Consider the following 25,448-nt stretch of genomic DNA (forward strand, 5'->3'; position numbering starts at 1 on the left):
GCAATTATACCCCAATAAAGATGTTTAAAAAAAAAAGAAAAAAATAGCTCTGGACTACATATTTCTACTTTTACTCTATGAGAGAGAAATAAACCTCTCTCATATTGAAGCAACTGTTATTTCTGTTCTTTGCCACTGCAGCCACATGCAATTCCAAGCTGATACATTGTCTTTTCTGTCTAGGGCCACCTGGTGCTCAATGAAGAAAAGGTCATCTAAGCAATGTCTGGAATGATATGTCTAGGAAGTTGACCTCTTCATCCTTCAGCTCTGATCTTTTGTCTCTTTTGTCACAATTCCATATTACCTGAAGGTTGTGTTACTATTTTCCAAATGAAAGTATGGTTTGAATAGGGAAAATAGAGTTTGAGGTGATACTAGCAGTCAGCATGGTATAATGGAAAGGGCTTGGGATTTAGAATCAGTGAGTCCTGAATTCATATTCCAATTCTAACACTTTTCAACTGTGTGCCTCCCGTACAAATTATTTGGTTTTCCTAGGGGTAAAATGGGAATAATAAGAGCCACTTCATAGGGTAGATGTTTAACAATACTAGAAAGTATCATGATACTAAATAATAGCATACATTACTTTATTATTTAATTCCTATAACAAATCCTACCCAAAGCTTAGGAAGAGATTGTTATGGCCTCAATAAAGTTCTCTAACATTATTATCAATCTGACTGAAACACAATTTCTACCAATCCTGAGCTCTTATTACCACTTATATTTTATGTGTGCTTGGTTTTCCCTACAGATTCTAAGTTTTTTACATCTTAAAATCACTACCAGAGGTTGTTCTAAACAGCAGCTAGTCAAGAAATATTTGAGGTTGCTGCTGTAACTATATCTGTTCTCACAAATAGTAGAAAACATATCAGGTGGGAGGGAGGAGGGGTGGATTTTATCCATCAGAATTCAGTTATTTCTTTGCCACTGAAGCTGTATGTACTATAAGGCCTGAACTAGCAGCATAAGCACTAAGAAAGGCCATTTTAACAACTTCTATCATGTGAATAGGCCTTATTTATTGTAGTTATACCTTATTCCCATTCTAGTCCATTTTTCTGCACCTTACGCATTAATTTTTAGGAAAACTTAGCAGATGTACAGAGACTACTTCTATTTACACTCTAGTACACACTGAATTCTTCATCACCAGTGTCATAGTTTTTTTCATGGATATTTTAAGATTGATTTTTGGTATCATATTCGAAAATGAACAAATCCAATTTTATATTGGTTGTGGGTGTCAGATTAAATTCAAGCTGAATTGTAAGCTACTAAACCAATTAAAAACTTCCCCTGATCTTCTTATTTAATAATACGTGAAAATAACCTTGGAAGCCATTTCTAGTTAGTGTCATTATAATTTTAGCATGACTTCAGCATTTGGAAACATAATTATATAATTAATTTCATATATACATTACTACACATTAATCATCAACATGAGATATTTTAAATATAACATTCAAATCAATCTATCTTTGAAATCAGAGATTACTCAGCAAGGTTATAAATGGTAGTTAGTACCATTAACCTCTGATTACAAAACAAGTGTCAAATATAGACAATTATTATACTAAATACTAATGTTAAATAATAATGTACTGATGCCCCTTATCAAAATATAGTTCCATAGTACACTGAAAAGGTGGTAAATGCATGTTGTATCTCACACGTAATGTCCTCTCACTGATTATAATCACACTAAACAATTAGGCAAAAACATGGACAGTTACGTAAATAGGAAATAAATTCAGAATAAGTGTATAAGTGGTAATACTTCATAACAATATAGAATACTTATTCATACTTGTATGTGTAAAAGATGCCATACTTAATTCAACTAATATATATTTGAAATTTTTCTACGTTCAGGTATTATATCAGGTCTTGGGGATTTTAATATTACTAACATATATTCCCTGCCTCCAGAGTGTTCACAGTCTAATAAGGGATAATTATAATGCAATGTAGTAAATTAAATTATTCACATGTATATATGTATACACACACATACACATACATATGTATATAAGTATACAAACACATTCACACACAATATTGTGGGCAAACATATAAAGCGTACTTAACCCAGCTGCAAACTTTAGGGAGGCTTTCTAAAGATATGATACTTAAAGGATCAAATTTAGACTGACATTCTCAATATCACACTGATTTGTCCTTTGCACTCTGTTGGCTCTTCAACTTGATATAATACTCTCCATGAAGGACATAAACAAGAGTCTTCAGGGAATGATGTAAGCACAGGCATTATTCCTGGCCCCTGCCCTTCCCATCCCCAGTCACCATTAACTGAAAGCTAAGGAAAGGACTAACAGAAAACACAATTACGGAAGAAACATGTGAATTAGAAGTAGAAACAAACAAAAAAAAGATGTCAACACATATGCCACAAGAATTGAAGAATTTTTCTAGGTTAGGTGAAATGCATATGGAACTAAATAATATTAAGATTCTAAGAAAAGCAATATACTTACCTGGAAGTTGCTACTATTTGAGTTGTTAAGTAAGGGGTGCTGGCAAAAGGAGAAATGACTCCCAATATATTTTGAGGAGCAAGCCAATTATGAGAGTGACTTATGAGAGAAAGATGTCCACTACACTTGGATTTTTTTTTTTTTGGCAATCGAGAAACAATTGCCCATTGGCAAATCCATTGGCAACTGTGGCCAATTCCAAGTAGATTTACTAAAGATACATTTTTCATGAAATTTATAAATTCTTTGTTCTTTATTGTTTTCCTCATTTTATTAGAACTTTATTTTTTAAGCAGTGTTAGGTTCACAGCAAAATTGAGGGCAAGTACAGAGACTTCCCATATACCCCTGCCCTTATACATGCATAGACTTTCACTAATATCAACATCCCCTACCAGAATGGTACATTTGTTATAAATGATAAACCTATATTGACACATCATAATCATCCAAAGTCCATAGTTTACATTAAGATTCACTCTTGGCACTGTACCTTCTATGGGTTTTAGACAAATGTATGATGACATGTATCCATCATTGTGATATCATCCAGAGTATTTTTACTGCACTAAAATTCCTCTTTGCTTCGCCTATTCATCTCTTGTGTCCAATTCCTGGCAACCACTGATGTTTTTACTATTGCTATGATTTTGCCTTTTCCAGAATGCTTTTCAGATTTGCTTGTTTCACTTAGTAATATGCATTTAAGATTCCTCCATGTCTTTTTATAGCTTGATAACTCATTTCTTTTTAGCACTGAATAACATTTCATTGTCTAGATGTACTACTTTATTTACCCATTTGGCAGGTGAAGGACATCTTTGGTGCTTCCAAGTTTTGGCAATTATGAATAAAGCTGCTATAAACAACCATGTGCATATTTTTGAGTGGAGGTGTTTTCAATTTCTTTGGGTAAATACAAAGGAGCACATTTTTTGGATCAAATGGTAAGAGTACATTTTGTTTTATAAGAAATGGCCAAATTGTCGTCCAAAGTGGCTGTACCATTTTGCAATCACACTTCCTGTGGCTTCACATCTTCACCAGTATTTGGTATTGTCAGTGTTTTGAATTTTGGCCATTCTCATAGGTGTGTAGTGGTATCTCAATATGCATTTCCCTGATGGCATGTGATGTGGATCATCTTTTCATATGTTTATTTGTTATCTGCATATATTCTTTGGTGAGGTGTCTGTTAAGGGCTTTGGCCCATTTTTTAATCAAGTTGTTTGCTTTCTGACTCTTGGGTTTTATAAGTACTTTGTATATTCTGGATAATAATCCTTTGTTAGATGTGTCTTTTGCGAATATCCTTTCCCAATCTGTGGCCTGTCTTCTCATTCACTTGACATTGTCTTTCACACAAGAGCAGAAGTTTTTAATTTTAATGGAGTCCAGATTATCAATTATTTGTTTCATGAATTGTGTCTTTGGTGTTATATTAATAGGGCACCACCATACCCAAGGTCATCTAGTTTTTCTCGTATCTTCTAGGAGTTTTATACTTTTGGATTTGACATTTATTACTGTGATTCATTTTGAGTAAATTTTTAAAGGGTGTTTAGGTGTGTATCTAGCTTTATTTTTTTTATGTCCAGTTGTTCCAGCACCATTTGTAGAAGTCTATCTTTGCTCCATTGTATTGCCTTTATTCCTTTGCCAAAGATCAGGTGACAATATTCATCGAGGTCTATTTCAGGGCTCTCTACTACGTTCCATTGATCTATTTGCCTTTTCTTTTGCCATTACCACACTGTTTTGATTGCTGTTGCTTTATACTAAGTATTGAAATTGGGTAGTGTCAGTCCTCCAATTTTGCTCTTCTTCAATACTGTGTTGGCTATTTGGGCATTTGCTTTTCGGTATAAACTTTAGAATGATTTTGTTGATGCCCACAACATTAACTTGCTGGGTTTTGACTGAGACCACATTAAATCTATAGATGAAGTTGGGAAGAACTAATATCTAAACAATATTGAGTCTTCCTTTCCATGAACATGGAATATCTCTCCATTTATTTAATTCTTCTTTGATTTCATTCAGCAGAGTTTTGTAGTTTTCCTATACAGATATTACACATATTTTGTCAGATTTATATCTAAGTGTTTCATCTTGAGGGAGTTAATGTAAGTGGTATTGTGATTTTAATTTCAAATTCCACTTGTTCATCACTGGCATATAGGAAAATGACTGACTTTTGTATATTAACCTTGCGTCCTGCAACCTTGCCATAACTGCTTATTAGTTATAGGAGTGTTTTGATCAGTCCTTTAAGATTTCCTACATAAACAACTATGTCATCTGTGAACAAAGACAGTTTTATGTCTTCCTTCACAATCTGTATACATGTTATTTCTATTCTTTGTTTTATTGCATTAGCTAGTACTTCTAATATGATGTTAAAAAGAAGTGGTGAGAGTGGACTTCCTTACCTTTTACCTATCTCGGGGGAAAGCTTTGAGTTTCTCATTATTAAGTATGTTAGTGGTGTTTTTTCTTTTTTTTTTTTTTAAAGTCATTTTTTATCAAGTTGAGGGAGTTTCCTTCTATTCCTAGTTTACTGACAGTTTTTATCATGAATAGGTGTTAGATTTTGTCAGTGCTTTTTCTATAGTTATTGATAGGATCATGTGATTTTTCTTTTTTAGTCTATCAGTGTGTTGGACTGCATTAATTGATTTTTGAATGTTGAACTAGGACATTGCGCACCTGGAATAAAAACCACTTGGTCATGGGATATAATTCTTTCTATATACTGTTGGATTTAATTTGCTAATATTTTGTTAAGAATTTTTGCATTTATGTGCAATGAGAGATATTGGTCTGTAGTTTTCTTTTCTTGTAATGCCTTTGGTTTTGGTAATAAGGTAATGCTAGCCTCATAAGGTGACTTACAAAGTATTCCCACTGCTTCTATCCTCTGAAAGAGATTATAGAGAAGTGGTGTAATTTCTTCCATAAATGTTTGATATAACAGAATTCACCAGTGAACCCATCTGGGAATGGTGCTTTCTGTTTTGGAGTGTTATTAATTATTGATTCAATTTCTTCAAGAGGTATATGCTTATTCAAATTTCTATTTTTTGTGTAAGTTCTGACAGGTTGTGCTTTTCAAGGAATAGGTCCATTCCAACAAGGTTATAAAATTTTTAGAATTGTTCAATAGTATTCCTTGATTATTTTTCAATGCCCTATGTCCTCCGTCTTATGCATTCAAAAATAGTTGTAGATTTTTCAATCTGTTCAAGCTTTTTTATTTGTTGTTAAGACAGAGTGGTGACTTACATGTGGAACCAGAGACCAAACATCTATCAATCATTCTTTAAAGTTTTAAATAAACTTTTCAGTGTTTTTATTAAATTTTAAGGGTTTTGGTCTAATTTTTATATAAAATAAAACAATTTTATAACTTGTTTAGTATTTTCAAGAAGAATTTATCCTTTTTTAAGACTTTTGATTTGGAAGATTTATTTATTCTTAAAGACATCTGTTTTTAAAAAAATATTTTGACTTTATTCAGATTTTTAAAATGTCAAAATTTCTACCAATTATAAAATTGTGTTCATACAATTTTGTTAGAGATAGTTTTAAAATTCATTAATACCAGCAACATATACAGCAAACATAATGAATGATAAATGATGAAATGAATGATACATTTGAGATCTGGAAAATGGGTAAATATATTAAAATATATATCAATTGTATAATTGTATCTTAATCCAAAAATTAAAGTTAACAAAATTCCTTCAGATGATAAAAATTAAACAAAACCCTAATGGCACAAAATAATTGCAAATATTATTTTTCTATACACTGATTCCTTTGATTTATATTCTCTTTCAACCACTTTGATCTGGACAAATTGTTTTAAAACAAATGATGCATTTCCAAACAGCTACGGCAAAAAGAGTTCTGTGGAACTGTGGCTTTTCCCATACCCAAGATTCCTCTAAAATAAAAGACCACTTGCTTGACATTAGAAGCTAACCCTGACAGGTCTCAAGTTAATGTATTTATGACTATCTTTTTTTAAAAAATTCAATGCTATATTCCCCACTATATTTAGTCTTAGCTGCTGGAAAGCAAGAATCATGACTGCTTTTGTCACCATTGTATACACTGGAGTCTAACACAGTGTTTGACATGTGGTAGGGGCTTAATATATATTTTTAAGTGAATGAACATTACACATTGATGACAGCTTCCTTCTTATTTATGTATGAGCTTTTAAAAAGTCCTATTCAGTTCGCATCTGCTTTCTGCAGAATACTGTTGCTTTCAGATTTGAGAGAAGAAAGACAGAGAGAGAGATGGTGAAAAGAAATTATCTCAGTAGGATGTCTCCCTCCTGTTGATGAAAAGATTTAATAAGGTTTAAAGGAGCTCTGCAACACATCATTTAAAGGTACCTCTGCTCTGTTCTCTTACACAAAATAGGACATCCCAAAGCAGCCAGCATGTGTATAAATGCAAATGTCCTGCAGCTAATTCTATATTGTTTGTGCAGCTGCAATCAAGAGGGAGGTGCAAGTCAACAAAATTATTTGAAGACTTTCTCCCAAGTGTGGGACTTTTTAAATCAAGTGCCATGGTCTACATGGGGAAAACCGATAATAAGGGACATAGACACACTTTTCTAAGAGTAAATATTATGTAAAACTCCACACTTGAAATATTACTTTGAGTTGAATATCTTCATCTTAGCCCAAAATAGAAATAGAGGTAAAGTTAATTGTTTCAAATATTTTGCCCTTAAAATTCATCCAAGTCAGATAACCATTTGGGGAAATCATGCATGAAAAAACTCCTTGTGGATATATGTATATGTATAGCTGATTCACTGTTATAAAGCAGAAACTAACACACCATTGTAAAGCAATTATACTCCAATAAAGATGTTGAAAAAAAATCCCTTGTGCTAGTTTTCTATTTCATTCATTACAATCTGAAATTAATTTGATTTTTTTGAAATTACTTGCAAATACACAACCTCTTTAATGATTGAATCTAAACTCAGGAAAAGAAAATGCACTATTCTGTTATAGAATATATCTGTAGATATAATCGTTCATTGATACAAAGGAGGCATTAGTGCTTAACTGCTTGAATTCTTCATATTAAAGGATTTGAACAAGCATATGTTTATGATCAGATTATGATGGAAGGGATAGATGCTTCTCAGGAATACGTTTGACTTTATGATCTGTTAGGAAGGAGTTTATCCCAGCAAAACTGACATCAGCACTTAAGTCCCACAGGCACTCCAAATTTAACATGTCCAATGCTAAACTCATTTTTACTTTACCTCTCTCCATATTTATTCTTATTTACATTATCTCTATTTCAGGGAATGGTAACACCAATCACCCAGTCTCCCAAGCCAGGAATATGGAAGAGACTTTTTTTCATTCCTCTCTCTAAACCTGCACCCTAAATCTTTCAGAGCCATCCGTTCATTCTCCCTCCTTCCTGTCTCTCAAATGTACTGCTTTCTCTCCAGTCCTTCAGACAACACCCATGTTTCAATTTTCATCATTTTTCTGTGAATTTTTCTAACAGCCTCATTACCTGCTTCCCTAGTTTCAGTCATAGTCCTTTCTGACTGATTCTTCCACAGTACGTGAAGAAATCTTTTTAAAATGTGAATTACGAATGACTTTTCTGTTTAAAATCATTCACTAACCTCTCTGACTTTCAGAATGAAACCAAACTCTTTTCCATAACACTGTGGTTTTCATGTAAGCCATTCTTTAGATCACTAGTTTTATCATTTCCCTAAAGTTCCTAATTTCAACCCCTTGTCTCTTGAACTGAAACACAGCTGTTTCTCATCCTAGATTAGCCTCCTTCTACCTGAAAATTTGGCCATATTAACTTTACTGAAAGACTCAACTGAGTCACTTCCTTTGGATCATTTTCTCTAATTTCCTTCCTCCAAAATCCCAACTTGACTATATTGGTACCTAAGCTCTAATTATCTTTTTTTAATTTATACTACTCTTAAGCTCCTCAAAGGCAAGTAGAGTTATATTTATCTCTTTGTATGTCAATAATCTTGCATAATGATCATACATCCATTTGTTTAGTTAGTGACACTGGATACCTTTCCATTCTGAAGAAAACTAGGGTACACCTCCTCTAAAGCTACACACAGGTATTCTGACAATCCAAAATGTAATACATATAGATAAAAGCAGTCTATGCCTTGCATCATAACTTGATATCTATATTCATAGCTACTTGATTATTCTTTTAAAATTTTATCTCATTGGTCCATAAAAAGCCATTAATATATTTAATATATTTAATGAAATTGAGTTATTCCTCATGCAGAATAAATATGTATTTCCAGAGTACATTTGATTGGGGAAAAAACAAAATTTATATGAATAAAGTCATTGTCTATTGTTTTTACAAATGCCAACTCTTTAGATATATTCATCTTCCATATTATAGACATGGATAAACATGACCATAATTTATGTAAAATGTTTTAATTTTCACCAAATCCAAGAATTTATAGCATTTGCTAGGTCCTCACATATGAAAAATAAAAAATTTTACTTTGTTCTTTTGAGAAGTGAAAATTGTCATTATATGCCAAAGTTTCTTTTCATGAAATGCTACCCCTCAGTCCTGAAAATTTTAAACATTATCTATGAAAACTTTTTTTAAAATATTTATTTATTTATTTTTTGGCTGCGTTGGGTCTTAGTTGCGACACACAACTTTCGTTGTGGTGCGCAGGCTCTCTAGTTGTGGCACACAGGCTTAATTGCCCCATGGCATGTGGGATCTTAGTTCCCTGACCAGGGATCGAACTGGTGTCCCTTGCATTGCAAGATGGATTCTTAACCACTGGACCACCAGGGAAGTCCCTATGAAAACCTTTAAAGATACCAATTTTTATGGTCTGTCAACACACATAGTTCCTTCTGACTGTCCTTTTTGAGCAAAGAAAGATTTCTTTCGGTAAAAGAGTTAATATTTTCTAAGTTGTCTAATAGTTACATGCATATTTATACTATGTTTTATAATCTTTAGGAGAAGGAACAGTGGAAAAAATAAAATGACATTTTTTTCTATCTATATTGTGCACCAGATAGTTTATGTATATCTCATTTAGTCATAAATGTTTAGGAAATTGTAGTTGTCATATTTAATATTAAATTATAATCTTGTTCCTTGGAAGGAAGCATCACTGCTATCAGATTAGTGAAGTGAAATTCTACTGACAAAAATAAGTAATTTAACAAATAGCATCGAGATTGTAAAGTATTCAATCAGATATTAATAGAGAATAGTCATTAAAAAATAAAATACGTCTTTATATGTATAACTATCTGTATAAAACACTGTCATATAAAGGTTTACCCCAAATGGTGCCAATTCTCCATAAGCTTCTCATTTTGCCAAAAACAGCCAACCAGGTAATAGTTATATTTCTATCTGGGTCAAAAGATGTATTGCTAAGGGTATTTCTTTTTATCCCTTATCACCTCTTTCTTTACTTTCTCATCATCCTTTTCATTTATGACCTTGGACTAAAATGTTTATGTTACTTTTCAAGTTATTTCTTTCTTGTAATTCTTTACAGACTATTTCATTTTCAGCCAAGAGGTTTGTGGAAGTTTTCTCACTGTATGTAGTTGAACCAGATACCTTTTCTTCTATCTCAGTAATAAGAAAGTTGCACCTATATCCTGCACAACAATGGGAACCCACTACCAAATGGGTGTCATTTTCTCTTATTTAGAGGGAAAAACTGAAAGTCAAAATTGTCTTTGCCATAACAACTGTATAACAGTTAGAGCATGTTCTTCAGAATTCCAAAATGTTTTGTACTAGATTTCTTGATGATCAAAATGATAGTCAAAGGTATAAACTTTATGTAAACTGAATATAAGAATACCCTGTAAAGACAGTTGGTACTGTTTTAACAAAATAGCCAAAGTCAATCCTTAATTGCTACTATCCTTTGTCATCTAGTTCCATAAAATAAGAAAATAAGAAATTAAGAAAGAAATATAAAACCCAGCTTTAAAGTGAATTTATAATACTTTCACATTAAAAAACTTTCCAAAGTGATGAGTAAAAATATTTGACTTACAATAAAGTAAAATAGGATGAGCATAAATATTTCCCTTCTGCAACATGTTTCTTACAATGGCTGTGTTTCCTAGCACCACCTTCCATAAATTACAATAAATGAATTTCTTCAATTTTTGTCAAAATGACCAAGTTTTTTGGGGTGATTTGTGATAACCAACAAAGCACAATTGTGAAATTCTCTAGAATAATCAGAAATAAGTGTAAAATAATATTGTCAAAAATTATTTAAAGCTGTGGAAAAAAATTAAATGAAATTAAATGCCCATGATAGGCACAAAATCTGTTATCCACAATTCCAAATATATATCTTTTTAAAACAAACATATGTTTGTGAATTGCAGAAAACTTACTTGAAGTCAAAGCCTGACCTGAACCAGTGTGAGGCTGTATATGTTCTTTGTGAAAATTTTTTTTTCTTTTTTTTCTTTTTGCTGCTGAGATATTATAAGTTTAAGTTCTACCACTTCAGGCCCTGTTGGCAGTGATAGATAATAAATGGTGTGTGAACAATCTTAAATTTACAAAACCCAAAACCTTTGATGTTAGAAACACACATTTTCCAAAAATTGGGAAAATGGCTTGTAGAACGCTACTATAATTCTAAATCAGCAAGGTTTCTTTTTTTCTTTAGTTTGCTTTAGAATCAAAATTATGTAAGTATGTTATAATACAGATCTTTGTAGTGTTTTACATAAACTGGCAAATAATATATTCTGCTATTTTGTCATCACTTTATTCAGCAGTGTGAAAACTGTTTCTATATTTGAAGAAGAGAGGCTACCTTTACTAAATAAGAACATTCTAAATACAACATGGAAGAGAGAACTTTCTTTTGTATGTCCTCAGAAGGGAAACAAAATATGTGATATACTCTTAAAGTCAGAGTGGGAAGACTGACAATATGGTAGACAGGCTATCCCAGACCAGAGATAATTTATTTATAAATTATTTAGCCCACGTGCCTGAGCAATAATTGGTATTACTACTGCTACTATTACTACTCCCACAGCAAAAGACCTTATGCTCAAAGCCCCTGTTGAAGAAAGCCCCATCCCAACTATACTGGGGTGTTTATAACTAAAGCCTGAGTTTCCTGCCGCTAAAGCCAGAAGACATAGAAAAGCATTTGACCAAATCCAACATCTATTCCTGATAAAAATTCTCAGAAAATGAAGAAAAGTAGGGAATTCCCTCACACCTGATAATGGGCATCTATGAGAAACTGATAACACTGTAGTTAATTTTCTTCCTAAAATCAGAAACAAGGATGTCCATTATCACCACTCCTACTCAACACTGTACTGGAGCTTATAGACATTGCAATCAAGCAAGAAAAAGAAATAAAATAAATACAGTTTGTAAAGGAAAAAGTCTTTATTCATATTGATCTGATTATATAGAAATCCCATTGGGTTTTCTTGAAATCTTCAGAAAAATGCAGTAGATTGTTGTGACTGGAGTGTGGGAGGAAAGATGGAGTAAAGAGAGAGAGAATTATGTTTATTTGAGTCCATTAATGATTGCTGTATACAACTTGCAGCTACAGGAAAAAATGCTTGTGTTATAATGTTAAAAAAAAGCAGCAATGGGCTTCCCTGGTGGCACAGTGGTTGGGAGTCCACCTGCCGATGCAGGGAACATGGGTTCGTGCCCCGGTCCAGGAGGATCCCACATGCTGCGGAGCGGCTGGGCCTGTGAGCCATGGCCGCTAAGCCTGCGCGTCCGGACCCTGTGCTCCGCAACGGGAGAGGCCACAGCAGTGAGAGGCCCGTGTACCATAAAAAAAAACACACAAAAAAAGCAGCAAGGCACAAATATATGAATGCATGATAATATTAATTATAATGCCAAGTATTTTAAAACAATTGCAGGGAGAAAATCTTCCTATGGAGAAACTAAACCAGAATGTTTACAGTGATTAAAATGGTAAAATTATAAATTATTATTATCTTTTTATACATTTCCTGGCCTTCTATTTTTTCCCCAACATATTTTAACATAAAGGATTAAAAAAATCTTTTAAAATTAAAGTGTTCCAACAGGCTTTTTAAAAAACCTGTTTAATCTTACAACTTTCCAAAACTATTCCTTTGTTTCTCAAATTTAATCAAGACTATTCCTATACCATCCACTCAATGTGCAACTCTCAATCCTGTCATTATCCTTTTCTTATACTGCTTATCTACTTGGATTCTTCCCCCATACTTCTGAAAATATCTTACAATGTTAACAATAAAACTGCTGCAGTAGCAGTGAAAGTAATTAATATTTACCATTTATTACTTATTCTGATTCAAGCATAATGCTAACCCCTTTAAAATAAGTTTGATTAAACTTCAAAATAACGTGATGTGAGATGATTATTTAAAGTACACTTCAAAATACCTGTTTTTTCTAACTCATCATACCTAGATTTTCCATTTTTATTTAACAGTTTGCACTAAAATTTCACTCAAAGTACATTTTATCCTACTTGTAAATGTAGTTACTTGAAAGAGAGTGTAAGTTCCATATGGTCAAGTATGAAGTTAATCAGTCCTTCCTTACTTTCTTCCTTCCTCCCTTTTTTCCTTCCCTAATTTCTTATTTGCCCTCTCTTCTTTCTTTTTACACCATTTATTCCACTTTAGGCATGTTTATTAATATGCATTATTAAAATAAAAAGGAAAAGTTGTATAATTTCCAATTATAAGTTTGAGAAACAAAACAATTATGTGTAGAATGACATGTAAATGTAGCAGGTGTATGTATTTGTTTAGACTGTAAATAACACAGGAGCACTAAAACCATATAATGCACTGAATTCATAGATTTTACTAATTTTTTTAAAATAAGCTTTATAGATAATAATAGCGTAGAGAAGTTGCATTTGGATTCCATGATTGCATTCATATGATGTCATATTTAAGTGTACGGAAACAACTGGATTTGGAGATAACACTTTCAGATTTCATTTGAATAATTAGGATGATTGAGATCATTTTGGTGAAACACAGTTATGAATAATGTTAGGTTTCAATTCTATTTCAAATTTGACCATTTGTGAGAAAATAATGGAATCCACAAATGAGAAGCAGATGTCAAAAGTCTACCAAACAATACTAGCTTGTAGATGCTAAATTGTTATGAGTTCACCTATAAAAATTGAGTCATGACTACTTTTACTAGAATGGAAAAATAATTAAATGGAGTCAAAATCTTGATGAGGCTACAACATGAAAGGGGAATACATTATTTAGAAAATATTAATGATATATTTAATAACCCTGGGGAATTATAATAAAAAAGTTAATGATAAAATGAGAATCCTGTGTGCAAAGTTGTTCAATCAAAATGTCCAAACACATACTTAATTTTCAGTTAGAATCACTTAAATTGAAAGAAAGCACACAACATTGATGTTTAGAAATAAATGTAGTAAAGGAGGAATCTTATACATCCTGAAAGATGTGTTGTCTGCATACAGAATTTGAGTGAGATGGACTTGAAAAAGAAGTACGCTGGACTTAAACTACTGAACTTTGGTAATACAAAGTTTATTTTTATTGAACTTTTGGTCTAGGATTATGCTTATATTTCATTACTTCATTATAGTATAAAAGAAACAAAGACTCATTTCAGCTTGTAGGCAAAGCAGAATTTTAAAAAGTATAATTCATCTAGTCTCAGAAACATGGTTAAAGTTTGTAGATGAAGAGCTTTTCTTTCAGATATAGTTTTTTTCTTTGTTCCAATCTAGTAACATAATGGTGTTGACTCCTCAGATGAGAGAATTAAAATTTAAGAGCGCTCTAGAAAAATAAAACTTCATATGTGTAAGTAGTGAATAACTTGCCTGTGTAGATCTGCTTGTGTTTAATGTTATCATCACAAAAGACTACAGATCTTCAGGGAAGAGCATTTTAGTGTGACTTTTGACATATTTGAAAAAGAAGCAATATTTACAGCTGTTTCTACAAAATAAAGCAAAGCAAAACAAAAACAAAAGCAGAAAAGACTTGGAAGCAAATAACATACCGAAACCACTTTGACTGTGGCTAATTTGTGGAATTGTGTGAGAAGTGAAACATTTATGTATTATAAATTGAGAATGAATATGTAGATTTTTTTAGGTATATATGGAGAGCTGTGATTTGTTAATAATGGCCTCCCCCAAAAAGGCATATTTAAAAAATCTTTCTTCAATTGCTCTCTATGGTAAACTTCTATAACATCATAGTTTCTATTGATCCTTAAAATAATTTAAAACATTATTAAATACCTGAATAGACAGTTTTAAACTTAGAAACTAAGCTTGATCAGGGTGGGGACAAAATGGCAGAGTAGGAAGATCCTGAGCTCACCTCCTCCCATGGGCACACCAAAATTACAACTACTTACAGAGCAACTGTTGATGATAATGACATGAAGGTTAGTGGAAAAGATTTTCCAAAACCAAAGATATAAAGAAGAATCCATAATAAGACAGGTAGAAGGGACATACACAAAGTATAATTTAGACACACACCTGGGCGTGGGCAACCCACAAATAGGAGGCAAATCACAACAGCAGAGGTTCATCCCAAGGAACGAGGTGTCTGAGCCACAGATCTGGCTCCCTAGTCCAGGGGCTCTGTAACGGGAAGACAATTCCCAGAACACCTGGCACTGAAGATCAGTGGGGCTTGCTTACAGGAGAGCCAGAGGGCTATAGGAAACAGAGACTCCACTCTAAAAGGGTGTGCACAAAATTTCACACACTCCATGACCCAGCACAGAGGCAGTAATTTGAAAGAAGCCTCAATCAGAGATAATTGCTGATCTTGGAGAGCCTCCTGGAGAGGCAGGAGGTAACCAAGACTCCCCTGGGGACATAGATGCTGGCAGCAGTCATTTTTTTGGAACTCGTTCTACTACAAGGACACTGGTGCTGGCAAGCACCATTTTTGAGTCCTCCCTCTAGCCTACTAGAGCCAGCACTTGCCAGCACACCAGCCAGTCGGCACCAGTCCTAGCACTCCCCAGGATGAGCATCCAGGTGTGGGGAACCAACCCTGCCCACCAGTGGGCCAGCACCAGCCCTGGGCTGCACAGCCAGCTTTCCTGAAACCTGGCCCTGGCATATAGCTCTGATGACCAGTGGGGAAGGTGCTGCTGGGCCCTATATAACCTCCTATATTAGGCCACTTCAGAAAGATTGGGAAAAGTGACTGACCTACTTAACATATAGGAACAAAAACAAAGAATTAGGCAAAATGAGGTGACAGAGGAATATGATTCAAATGAAGGAACAAGAGCAAAAAAACCCAGAAGAAGAACTAAGCAAAGTGGAGATAAGCAATTTATCCTACAAAGAGTTCAAGGTTAAGATCATAATGATGCTCAACAAACTCAAAGAACAGATGAACACAGTGGGAAGTTTAACAAAGAGAAAATGTAAAGAAGAATCAAACAGAGCTGAAGAATATAATAAACGAAATTTAAAAATACTCCAGAGGGAATCAACAGTAGATTAGATGATACAGAGAAATGGATCAGCACACTGGAAAACAGAGTAATGGAAATCATCCAAGATGAACAGAAAAAAAGAAAAGAGAATTAAAAAAAAATTGAGTATATTCACAAGCAGAAAGTGGGTTGTGGCCATGGAGGACGATGCATAAAGAAGAACTTCCCAGAGACTAGAGCCAGAGGAGAGTGCTCATAAGACCTTCTTCCACCACATTCTCTTTTCCCTTACTTCTTGCAACTCAGCTTTAACCACACAGATGTGGACACTGTCTTAAGGCTGGTGGAGAGAAAAGATAGAAAAACCTGAGTTCCAGAATGACTACATAGAACAGAGAAGTCAGCTAACTTGGAATGCTGACTTCATGTTATTCATAGGAGAAAAAAATTAATTTTATCTTCATTAAGCCCTACTGATTTTTTTAAATGAGGATAGTTTAACAGACCTATTGAAAAACATTGAGCATATCAACACTTGCATTATAGAGGGGTCAGAAGAAGAAGAAAGAAAATGGAGCAGATAATTTATTTGAAGAAATAATAGCTAAAAACGTCCCTAACCCAGGAAAAGAAATAGACATCCAGGTCCATGAAGCACATAGAGTCCCAAACAAAATGAACCCAATGAGGTCCATGCCTAGACACATTATAATTAAAATGGAAAAATTAAAAATAAAGAGATAATCTTAAAGGCAGTAGACAAAAAAAAAAAAACAACTAGTTATGTACAAGGGAACTCCCATAAAACTAAGACTGTCAGCTGACTTTTCAGCAGAAACTTTGCAGATGAAAGGGAAATGGCATGATATATTCAAAATGATGAAAGGAAAAAAACTACAACCAAAAATAATTTATCCAGCAAGGCTATCATTCAGATTTGAAGGAGAGATAAAGAGTTTTAAAGACAATTTACTGTCTGCTAAAAGAGTTCAATGCCACTAAAATAGCTTTACAAGGAATGTTAAAAGGACTTCTCTAAGGAGAAAAGACAAGACCACAGTAAGAAACATGAATATTACAAAAGGAAAAATCTCATTGATAAAGACAAACATACAGTAAAGGTAGTAGATCAACCACTTGTAAAGCTAGTAGGAAGTTTAAAAGACAAAAGTAGTAAAATCATCCATATCTACAGTAGGTAAAGGATACACACACACACACACACACACACGATGTAAAATATGCTGTCCATAATATTAAATGTGGTGGGTGGGGGAGTAAAAATGCAGGGTAGTTAGAATATATTTAAACTTAAGAGATCATCAACTTAAAATAATCTTTACTTATTTATTTATTTATGTTGTTGTTGTTTAATATATAAACCTCATGGTAACCATAAGCCAAAAATCTCAAATAGGTACACACACAAAATAAGAGAAAGGAATCGAAACATAACATTAAAGATAGTCATCAAATCACAAAAAAAGAGAGCAATGGAAGAAATAAACCAAAAAAAACTTCAAAAACAGTTAACAAAATAGCAGTATGTATACACACATCAATAATCACTTTAAATGTAAATGGAGTAAATGCTCCAATCAAAAGACATAAAGTAGCTAAATGGATAAAAGAAAGCAAGACCCACATATGTACAGCCTACAAGGGACTTATTTCAGATCTAAAGACATACACAGACTGAAAGTGAGGAGATGGAAAAAGGTATTTATGCAAATGGAAATGAAAAGGAAACTGGAGTAACAATACTTTCATCAGACCAAATAGACTTTAAAACAAAGACCATAAAAGAGACAAACAAGCACATTACATAATGATCAAGAGATCAATTCAACAAGGAGATATAACAATTAAATACATACATGCACCTTATGTAGATGTACCTAAATACATACAGCAAATATTAACGGACATAAAGGAAGAAACTGATAGTAACACAATAATAGTAGAAAACAATAACAGCCCATCTAGATCAATGGACAGATCATCCAGACAGAAAATCAATAATAAAACACTGGCCTTAAATGACACATTAGACAAGATGAACTTAAGAGATATCTAGAACATTCCATCCAAAAGCAGTAGAATATATTCTTTTCACATGAACATGGAACATTCTGTAGGAGAGATCACATGCTAGGCCACAAAATAAGTCTCAGTAAATTTAAGAAGACTGAAGTCATATCAAGCACCTTTTCTGACCGCAGTGCTATGAGACTATAAGTCAACTACAAGAAAAAAACTGCAAAAGACACAAACACGTGAAGGCTAAATGATATGCTAGTAAACAACAAATGAGCTACTGAAGAAATCAAAAAAGAAATAAAAAAATACCAGGAGACAAATGAAAGTGGAAACAATGATATAAAACCTATAAAATGCAGCAAAAGCAGTTATAAGAGGGAAGTTTATAGTGATACAAGCCCACCTCAGGAAACAAGAAAAATCTCAAATAAACAACCTAACCTTGCACATAAAGGAACTACAAAAGAAGAAAAAACAAAGCCCCAAGTTAGTCGAAGGAAAGAACTCTTAAAGGTCAGAGCAGAGATAAGCAAAATAGAAACTAAAAAACAATAGAAAAAAAATCAATGAAACTAAGATCTGATTTTTTGAGAAGATAAAATTGATAAACATTTAGCCAATATCATCAAGAGAAAAAGAGAAGGCTCAAGTAAATCTAATCACAAATGAAAGAGAAAAGTTAAAGCGACACCACAGAAGTATTAGGGAGCATAAAGATTACTGCTAACAATTATATACCAATAAAATGGACAACCTAGAAGAAATGGATAATTTCCTAGAAATGTACAATCTCCTAAGACTGAATCAGGAAGAAATAGAAAATATGAACAGTCTGAATAACAGTAATAAAATTGAATCAGTAATCAAAAAACTCCCAACAAACAAAAGTCCAGGACCAGAAGCTTCATAAGTGAATGCTACCAAATATTAAAAGTACAGTTAACACCTATCCTTCTCAAGCTATTACAAAATATTGAGAAGGAAGAAACAATTCTGAACTCATTTTATAAGGCCAACATTATCCTGATACCAAAACAAGACAAAGGTATCACATAAAAAGGAAACTACAGCCCAATATCACTGATGAACATAGGTACAAAAATACTCAATAAAATATTAGCAAACCTAATCCAATAATACATTAAAAGGATCATATGCCATTATCAAGTGATTTATTCCAGGGATGCGAGGATAGTTCAATATCCACAAATTAATTAATGTGATACACCCCATTAACAAATGAAGCATAAAAATCATATGATCATCTCAATAGACGCAGGAAAACCTTTGGACAAAATTCAAAATCCATTATGATAAAAACTCCCAACAAAGTGAGTATAGAGAGAATATACCTCAGTGTAATAAAGGCCACATATGACACACCCATAACTAACATCATACCCAATGGAAAAAGCTGAAAGCATTTCCTCTATTATCAGGAACAAGACAAGGATCCCCACTTGTACCACTTTTATTCAACACAGTATTGAAAGTCCTAGCCACAGCAATCAAAATAGAAGTAAAAGAATACAAATTAGAAAGGAAGAAAAACCATCATTGCTTGCAGATGACATACTATACAGTGAAAATCCTAAAAATGCCACTAAAAAGCCATTAGACCTCGTCAATGAATTCAGTAAAGTTCCAAGATACAAAATTAATATGCAGAAATCTGTTGTGTTTCTATACACTAACAACAAACTATAAGAAAGAAAAGTTAAGACAATAATTCCATTTATAGTTGCATTAAAAAGAATAAAATACCTAGGAATAAATCTAACCAAGGAGCTAAAAGACCTGTACTTGGAATACTATAAAACACTGATGAAAGAAATTGAAGACGATACAAACAAATGGAAAGATATATCATGCTCATGGATTGGAAAAATTAATATTGTTAAAATGCCATCCTTATCAAAATACTAATGGCTAGAACAAAGAATTCTAAAATTTGTATGAAAACACAAAAGACCCTGGATAGCCAGAACAATCTTGAGAAAGAAGAACGAAGTGAGAAGCAACATACTTTCTGATTTCAAAGCATACTAACAAGGCTACAGTAATCAAAACAGTATGGTAGGGCTTCCCTGGTGGCACAGTGGTTAAGAATCCACCTGCCAATGCAGGGGACACAGGTTTGAGCCCTGTTCCGGGAAGATCCCACATGCCATGAAGCAACTAAACCCATGCCCCACAACTACTGAGCCTGCACTCTAGAGCCCATGAGCCACAACTACTGAAGCTTGCGCACTAGAGCCCGTGCTCCACAACAAGAGAAGCCACCCCAGTGAGAAGCCCATGCACCACAATGAAGAGGAGCTTCAGCTTGCCGCAATTAGAGAAAGCCTGCATACAGCAACGAAGACCCAACACAGCCATAAAGAAATAAATTAAATAAATAAAAAGAAAACAAAACTTAAAAAAAAAAAACAGTATGGTACTGGTAGAAGAATAGACACATGGATCAGTGGAACACAACAGAGTGCCCAGAAATAAACCTAAGCTTATATGGCCAATTAATGTGTAACAAAGAGTGAAGAATATACAATGAGGAAAAGACAGCCTCTTAAAAAATGGTTTGGGAAACCTGAACAGCTACATGCAAAAGAACCAAACTGGACTACTTTCTCACACCATATACAAAAATAAACTCAAAATTAATTAAAGACTTAAATGTAAAGCCTGAAACCATAAAATTCCTAGATGAAAACTTAGTACACCTTTTGACATTGGTCTTAGCAATACTTTTTTTTAGATCTCTCTCCTCAGGCAAGGGAAACAAAAGCAAAAATAAACAAATGGGACTATGTCAAACTAAAAAGCTTTTGCACAGTGAAGGAAACCATGAACAAAATGAAAAGGCAGCCTACGGAATGGGAGAAAATATTTGCAACCAATATATCTGATAAGAAGTTAATATCCAAAACATACAGAGAATTCATACTACTCAATATCAAAAAAACAACCAGATTAATAAATGGGCAGAGGACCTGAATAGAAATTTTTCCAAAGAAGACATACAGATGACCAATAGACACATGAATAGATTACTCAAAATCACTAATCATCAGGAAAATGCAAATCAAAATGACAATGAGACAAATGAGATAAAAGACAATGAATTGCAAGTGTTGGTGAGGATATGGAAAAAAGGGAACCCTCATGCACTGTTGGTGGGAATGTAAATTGATACAGTCACTATGGAAAACATATGGAGGTTTCCCAAAACATAAAAATAGAATTATCATACAATGCAATTCCACTTCTAGGTATTTTTCTGCATAAAACAAAAACACTAATTTGAAAATATATCTGCATTCCTATATTCATTGCAGCATTGTTTACAATAGCCAAGATATGGTAGCAATGTAAGTGCCCATTGACAGTTGAATGGATAAAGATGATGTGGTATATATACACACGAGGGAATATTAGCCATAAAAAAAAAATGAAATCTTGCCATTTGTGACAACATGGATGGACATAGATATTATGCTAAATGAAATAAGTCAGAAAGACAAATCCCATGTGATTTCACTTATATTTGGAATCTAAAAAGCAAATGAATAAACATCATGAAACAGAAATAGACTCATAGATACAAAAAACATGTAGTTGTTTGCCAGAGAGGAGAGTGTGGAAGATTGAGTGAAATAGGTGAGGGCGATTAAGAAGTACAAACTTCCAGTTTTAAAATAAACGAGCCACAGGGATGACATGTACAGCATAAAGAATATAGTCAATAATATTGTGTTAACTTTGGTGACAGATGGTAACTAGACTTATTGTGGTGATCATTTCGTAATGTACAGAAACATCAAATCACTATGCTGTGCTCCTGGAATTAACATAGTGTTGTAGATTAATTATGCTTTAATTTAAAAAAAAGAAAGAAAAAGAAGAAATTAAGCTTGGACAAAATATATAAATACAGATAATTTCAATGCTTTAAAGATTTTATTCAACTGTTCTTTGATTCCTCTTATGATTGGAAATGTAGAATTAAAAAATGGGTAATTGACTTTTTAAAAATTATGAATAATTTCATTTAGGTTTTCTGGAAGAGGAAAACTAAAACCATATACAGAAAAATAATTACAGTGTTACATGATATACTTCATATAATGTATATATTTTCATGTTTCTTGCTCTTGTACATAAATGTTTGTACATGCCAGCATATGCACCTTGGTAATTTTAGTACAACTGTCCTTCATACAAAAGATTATCCAGTAAATATACATGATGTTGAAATCTACTCCCAGCAATTAGTGTTGTTTTGTGTATTATTAATCTCGGAATTACACCAGCTTCAGTATTCTCTGACAATGATAATGTTTTGTTTTGGTATTTAATATGTGTCTATTATCCACTTCTATAGTTTAATACATTGTGTTTTGAAATTGAAGGGATTTTTTTTCCTCTTTCACCTTTTTTATTTTCAGATAAAAACTGTAAAGGATACATTTATAGATACTCAAACCAGTCAGTTCAGAAAGATTTCCTGGAAAAATTTTGATGTGATCATAATTGATGTTGTGTGAACTCCATGGAAAGAAACTTCCATTCTTTCTAAAGTGATCTAACAATACATGTGATAGTGCACTCTAAGCTAGCACTGTGCTTCTGTGTATTAGCAGTTGTCCAACTTTATCTTCTAGAGATATTTTCATTGTGTATTCTTTACTTGTTTGGCATTTTTTTTAAGTTTCTGATTTCTCCAAATGTGGAAAGAAGATTATGAGACTATGTTGACAGAAATAATGTTAAAAGACCAGAGGAATATGTCTCTATGAATAGTAATGTGACACATTGCTCTTCATCCTGTGTGACAGACCAGCATAAATCCAACATGACTTATCACAAATATCTTCCTGTTCTTGCATAGATTTGAGCCTTATTAGAAAACACAGGTTCTGATAGCAAATCTGATAGTTATCTCTCTGGAAATACAGTGACTCTCAATGAGCTTTTTCTCACAGCAATTGTTTATTCAAATTACTAATGATGAAACTTAAATGTTAAGGGTGACAGTAAATAAATTACCACAAACTTGTGTTTTAAAGCCACAAGTTATTATCCTACATTTCTGTATGTATAAGTCTGACACAGGTCTCACTGGCTAAAATCAAGGTGCTATCAGGACTGGAGATTTTAAGAGAGCATCCGTTTCCTTGCTCCTTCAGATTGTTGACACATTCAGTTCCTTATAGTGTTGAGATCCTTGTTTTTAGAGGTCCCAGTTTTTAGAGGTCACCTGCATTACTTGGCTTGTGCCTCCCTCCTTATATCTTCAAAGCCAGCAACTGTGGGTCAAGTTCTTCTCATGCTTCAAATCACTCCTTTTAACTCATCTCTCTGTCTCACTCCTTTGCCCCTCTCTTTTGCTTTTAAGAGCCCATGTAACTAGATTGGGCCCACCAAGATAGTCCAGGATAATCACCCCATCTCAAGGTTTGAAACCTTAATCACATCTGTCAAGTCCCTGCTGCCATGTAAAGTAACATATTCCCAGGTTCCAGGCATTAAGATATGAACATCTTTGGGGGACCATAATTCTGCCTACAACAGTAATAATAATAGTAAACAGTAATACTGTACACAAACACTTTTTAAGTGTTTTACATATATGAACTGATTTAAATCTTACAGCAACTCTATGAAGAAGATATTAGTAACTCCATCTTAGGCATGAGGAAAATGAAGCAGAGAGATAATGTAATTGCCAAAAGTCACTCAGCTTGAAAGTTAAATAATCTTCCTGGAGTCATACAGTCGTAAATCTAGAATTCAAATCTATGAGTACACAGATAGTCAGATGAGGGTTTTTTTGTTTGTTTTTTCCCTGCTCTGTCTTACAGGGAGTCAAGTCATAGCTCTGAACAGAAACAATTAAGGTAAAAAGTTTAAAGTACTTCTCTAATAATTCATCCTAGGATCTTGTCTGAAATCAATATGGGACTTATTAGCTGAGAATATGTAAACATATTCTGTCCCCACTTAAAAAAGAAAAAGGATTAGGTGTTTTTCCACATCAAGTTTTCAGGCACATTCACCCTCTCCATTATTTCCTAAAAACGATCATGCTGTCTCTGTTTGAAACTCCTTCAAAATCAAGATATTTAATCATGTAGGATCCTGAGTGTGGAGACTTGAATATATTTCAACAATTAGATGCCCTCTTGAAGTTGTAGAATCTTCCTAATAAAATGATCATTCTTTTTCAAGAGGCTATAACCACAAAAACAAGACTGGTGAAACAAACAACATTTGCTGGAATTTTGCAGTCAGAGTGTGTGCCTGCGCATTTGTGGATGCATGTACATGTATGTTAGTCCAGTAGAGAATTATAGCTGGCCATCTTTCAGGGAAAAACTTAAGTAGCATAGTCATTATTAAAACACATTAGGAGTATTTTCTTCTATTTCACTAAACAAAAAAAAAAAGCCTTTTAAAATAAATCCTGAAATATAGAACTCATTAAATATAAGGACATTAACCTTGAAATATAGAAATTGTTCTCTATGTGTCCTATATGTGTTTGTAAATAAATATTATAACCACACCACACATATTTAAATAACAGATGGTTAAAACACAATCGCTAAAACTCAATAGTTTTAAGTTTAGTGGTGACATATTGCACCTTTAGCTTCTGTCACTACAGTAAGAAAAACATACCCAAACGTATTTCAACTGTTTAACTGCAAATTGCAATAAAAACTCCATTACACAGAACAGACTATACCCTTATGAAGATCAATGAAGTCAATACGACTTTTTAAAATAATCTTGTTAAAAAAAATTAATTAAATTAAATTAAATTAAAAAATAATAATCTTGGGCTTCCCTGGTGGCGCAGTGGTTGAGAGTCCACCTGCCGATGCAGGGGACACGGGTTCGTGCCCAGGTCCGGGAAGATCCCACATGCCATGGAGCGGCTAGGCTCGTGAGCCATGGCCGCTGAGCCTGCGCGTCCGGAGCCTGTGCTCCGCAACGGGAGAAGCCACAACAGTGAGAGGCCCACGTACAGCAAAAAATAATAATAATCATCTTGTTTGTAAATACACTTACATTACAGTATATGAATCCTATATTCTCAGTTGCATGTAACTAGATTTTATGTAACTAGCTATTATGTTACCAACAGAATAGTTTACAGATGAATATGTTTGCAGCCATGAAATAGTTCATTATTTTCTTAGCTAAAATAATGACTGTTTCTTGATCCCCTTCTTTCATTTATTCTGGAAACATATTGGTAGCAACAAGCATCATTCTTGAGCAAGTAAAGAACAAAGAGAATAGCAAAGAGATTGGATTAAAGGAGGAACAGAGCAAAAAAGGAAAGTGAAT

This window comes from Lagenorhynchus albirostris, chromosome 5 (assembly GCF_949774975.1).
Source record: "Lagenorhynchus albirostris chromosome 5, mLagAlb1.1, whole genome shotgun sequence".
Taxonomy (NCBI): Eukaryota; Metazoa; Chordata; class Mammalia; order Artiodactyla; family Delphinidae; genus Lagenorhynchus; species Lagenorhynchus albirostris.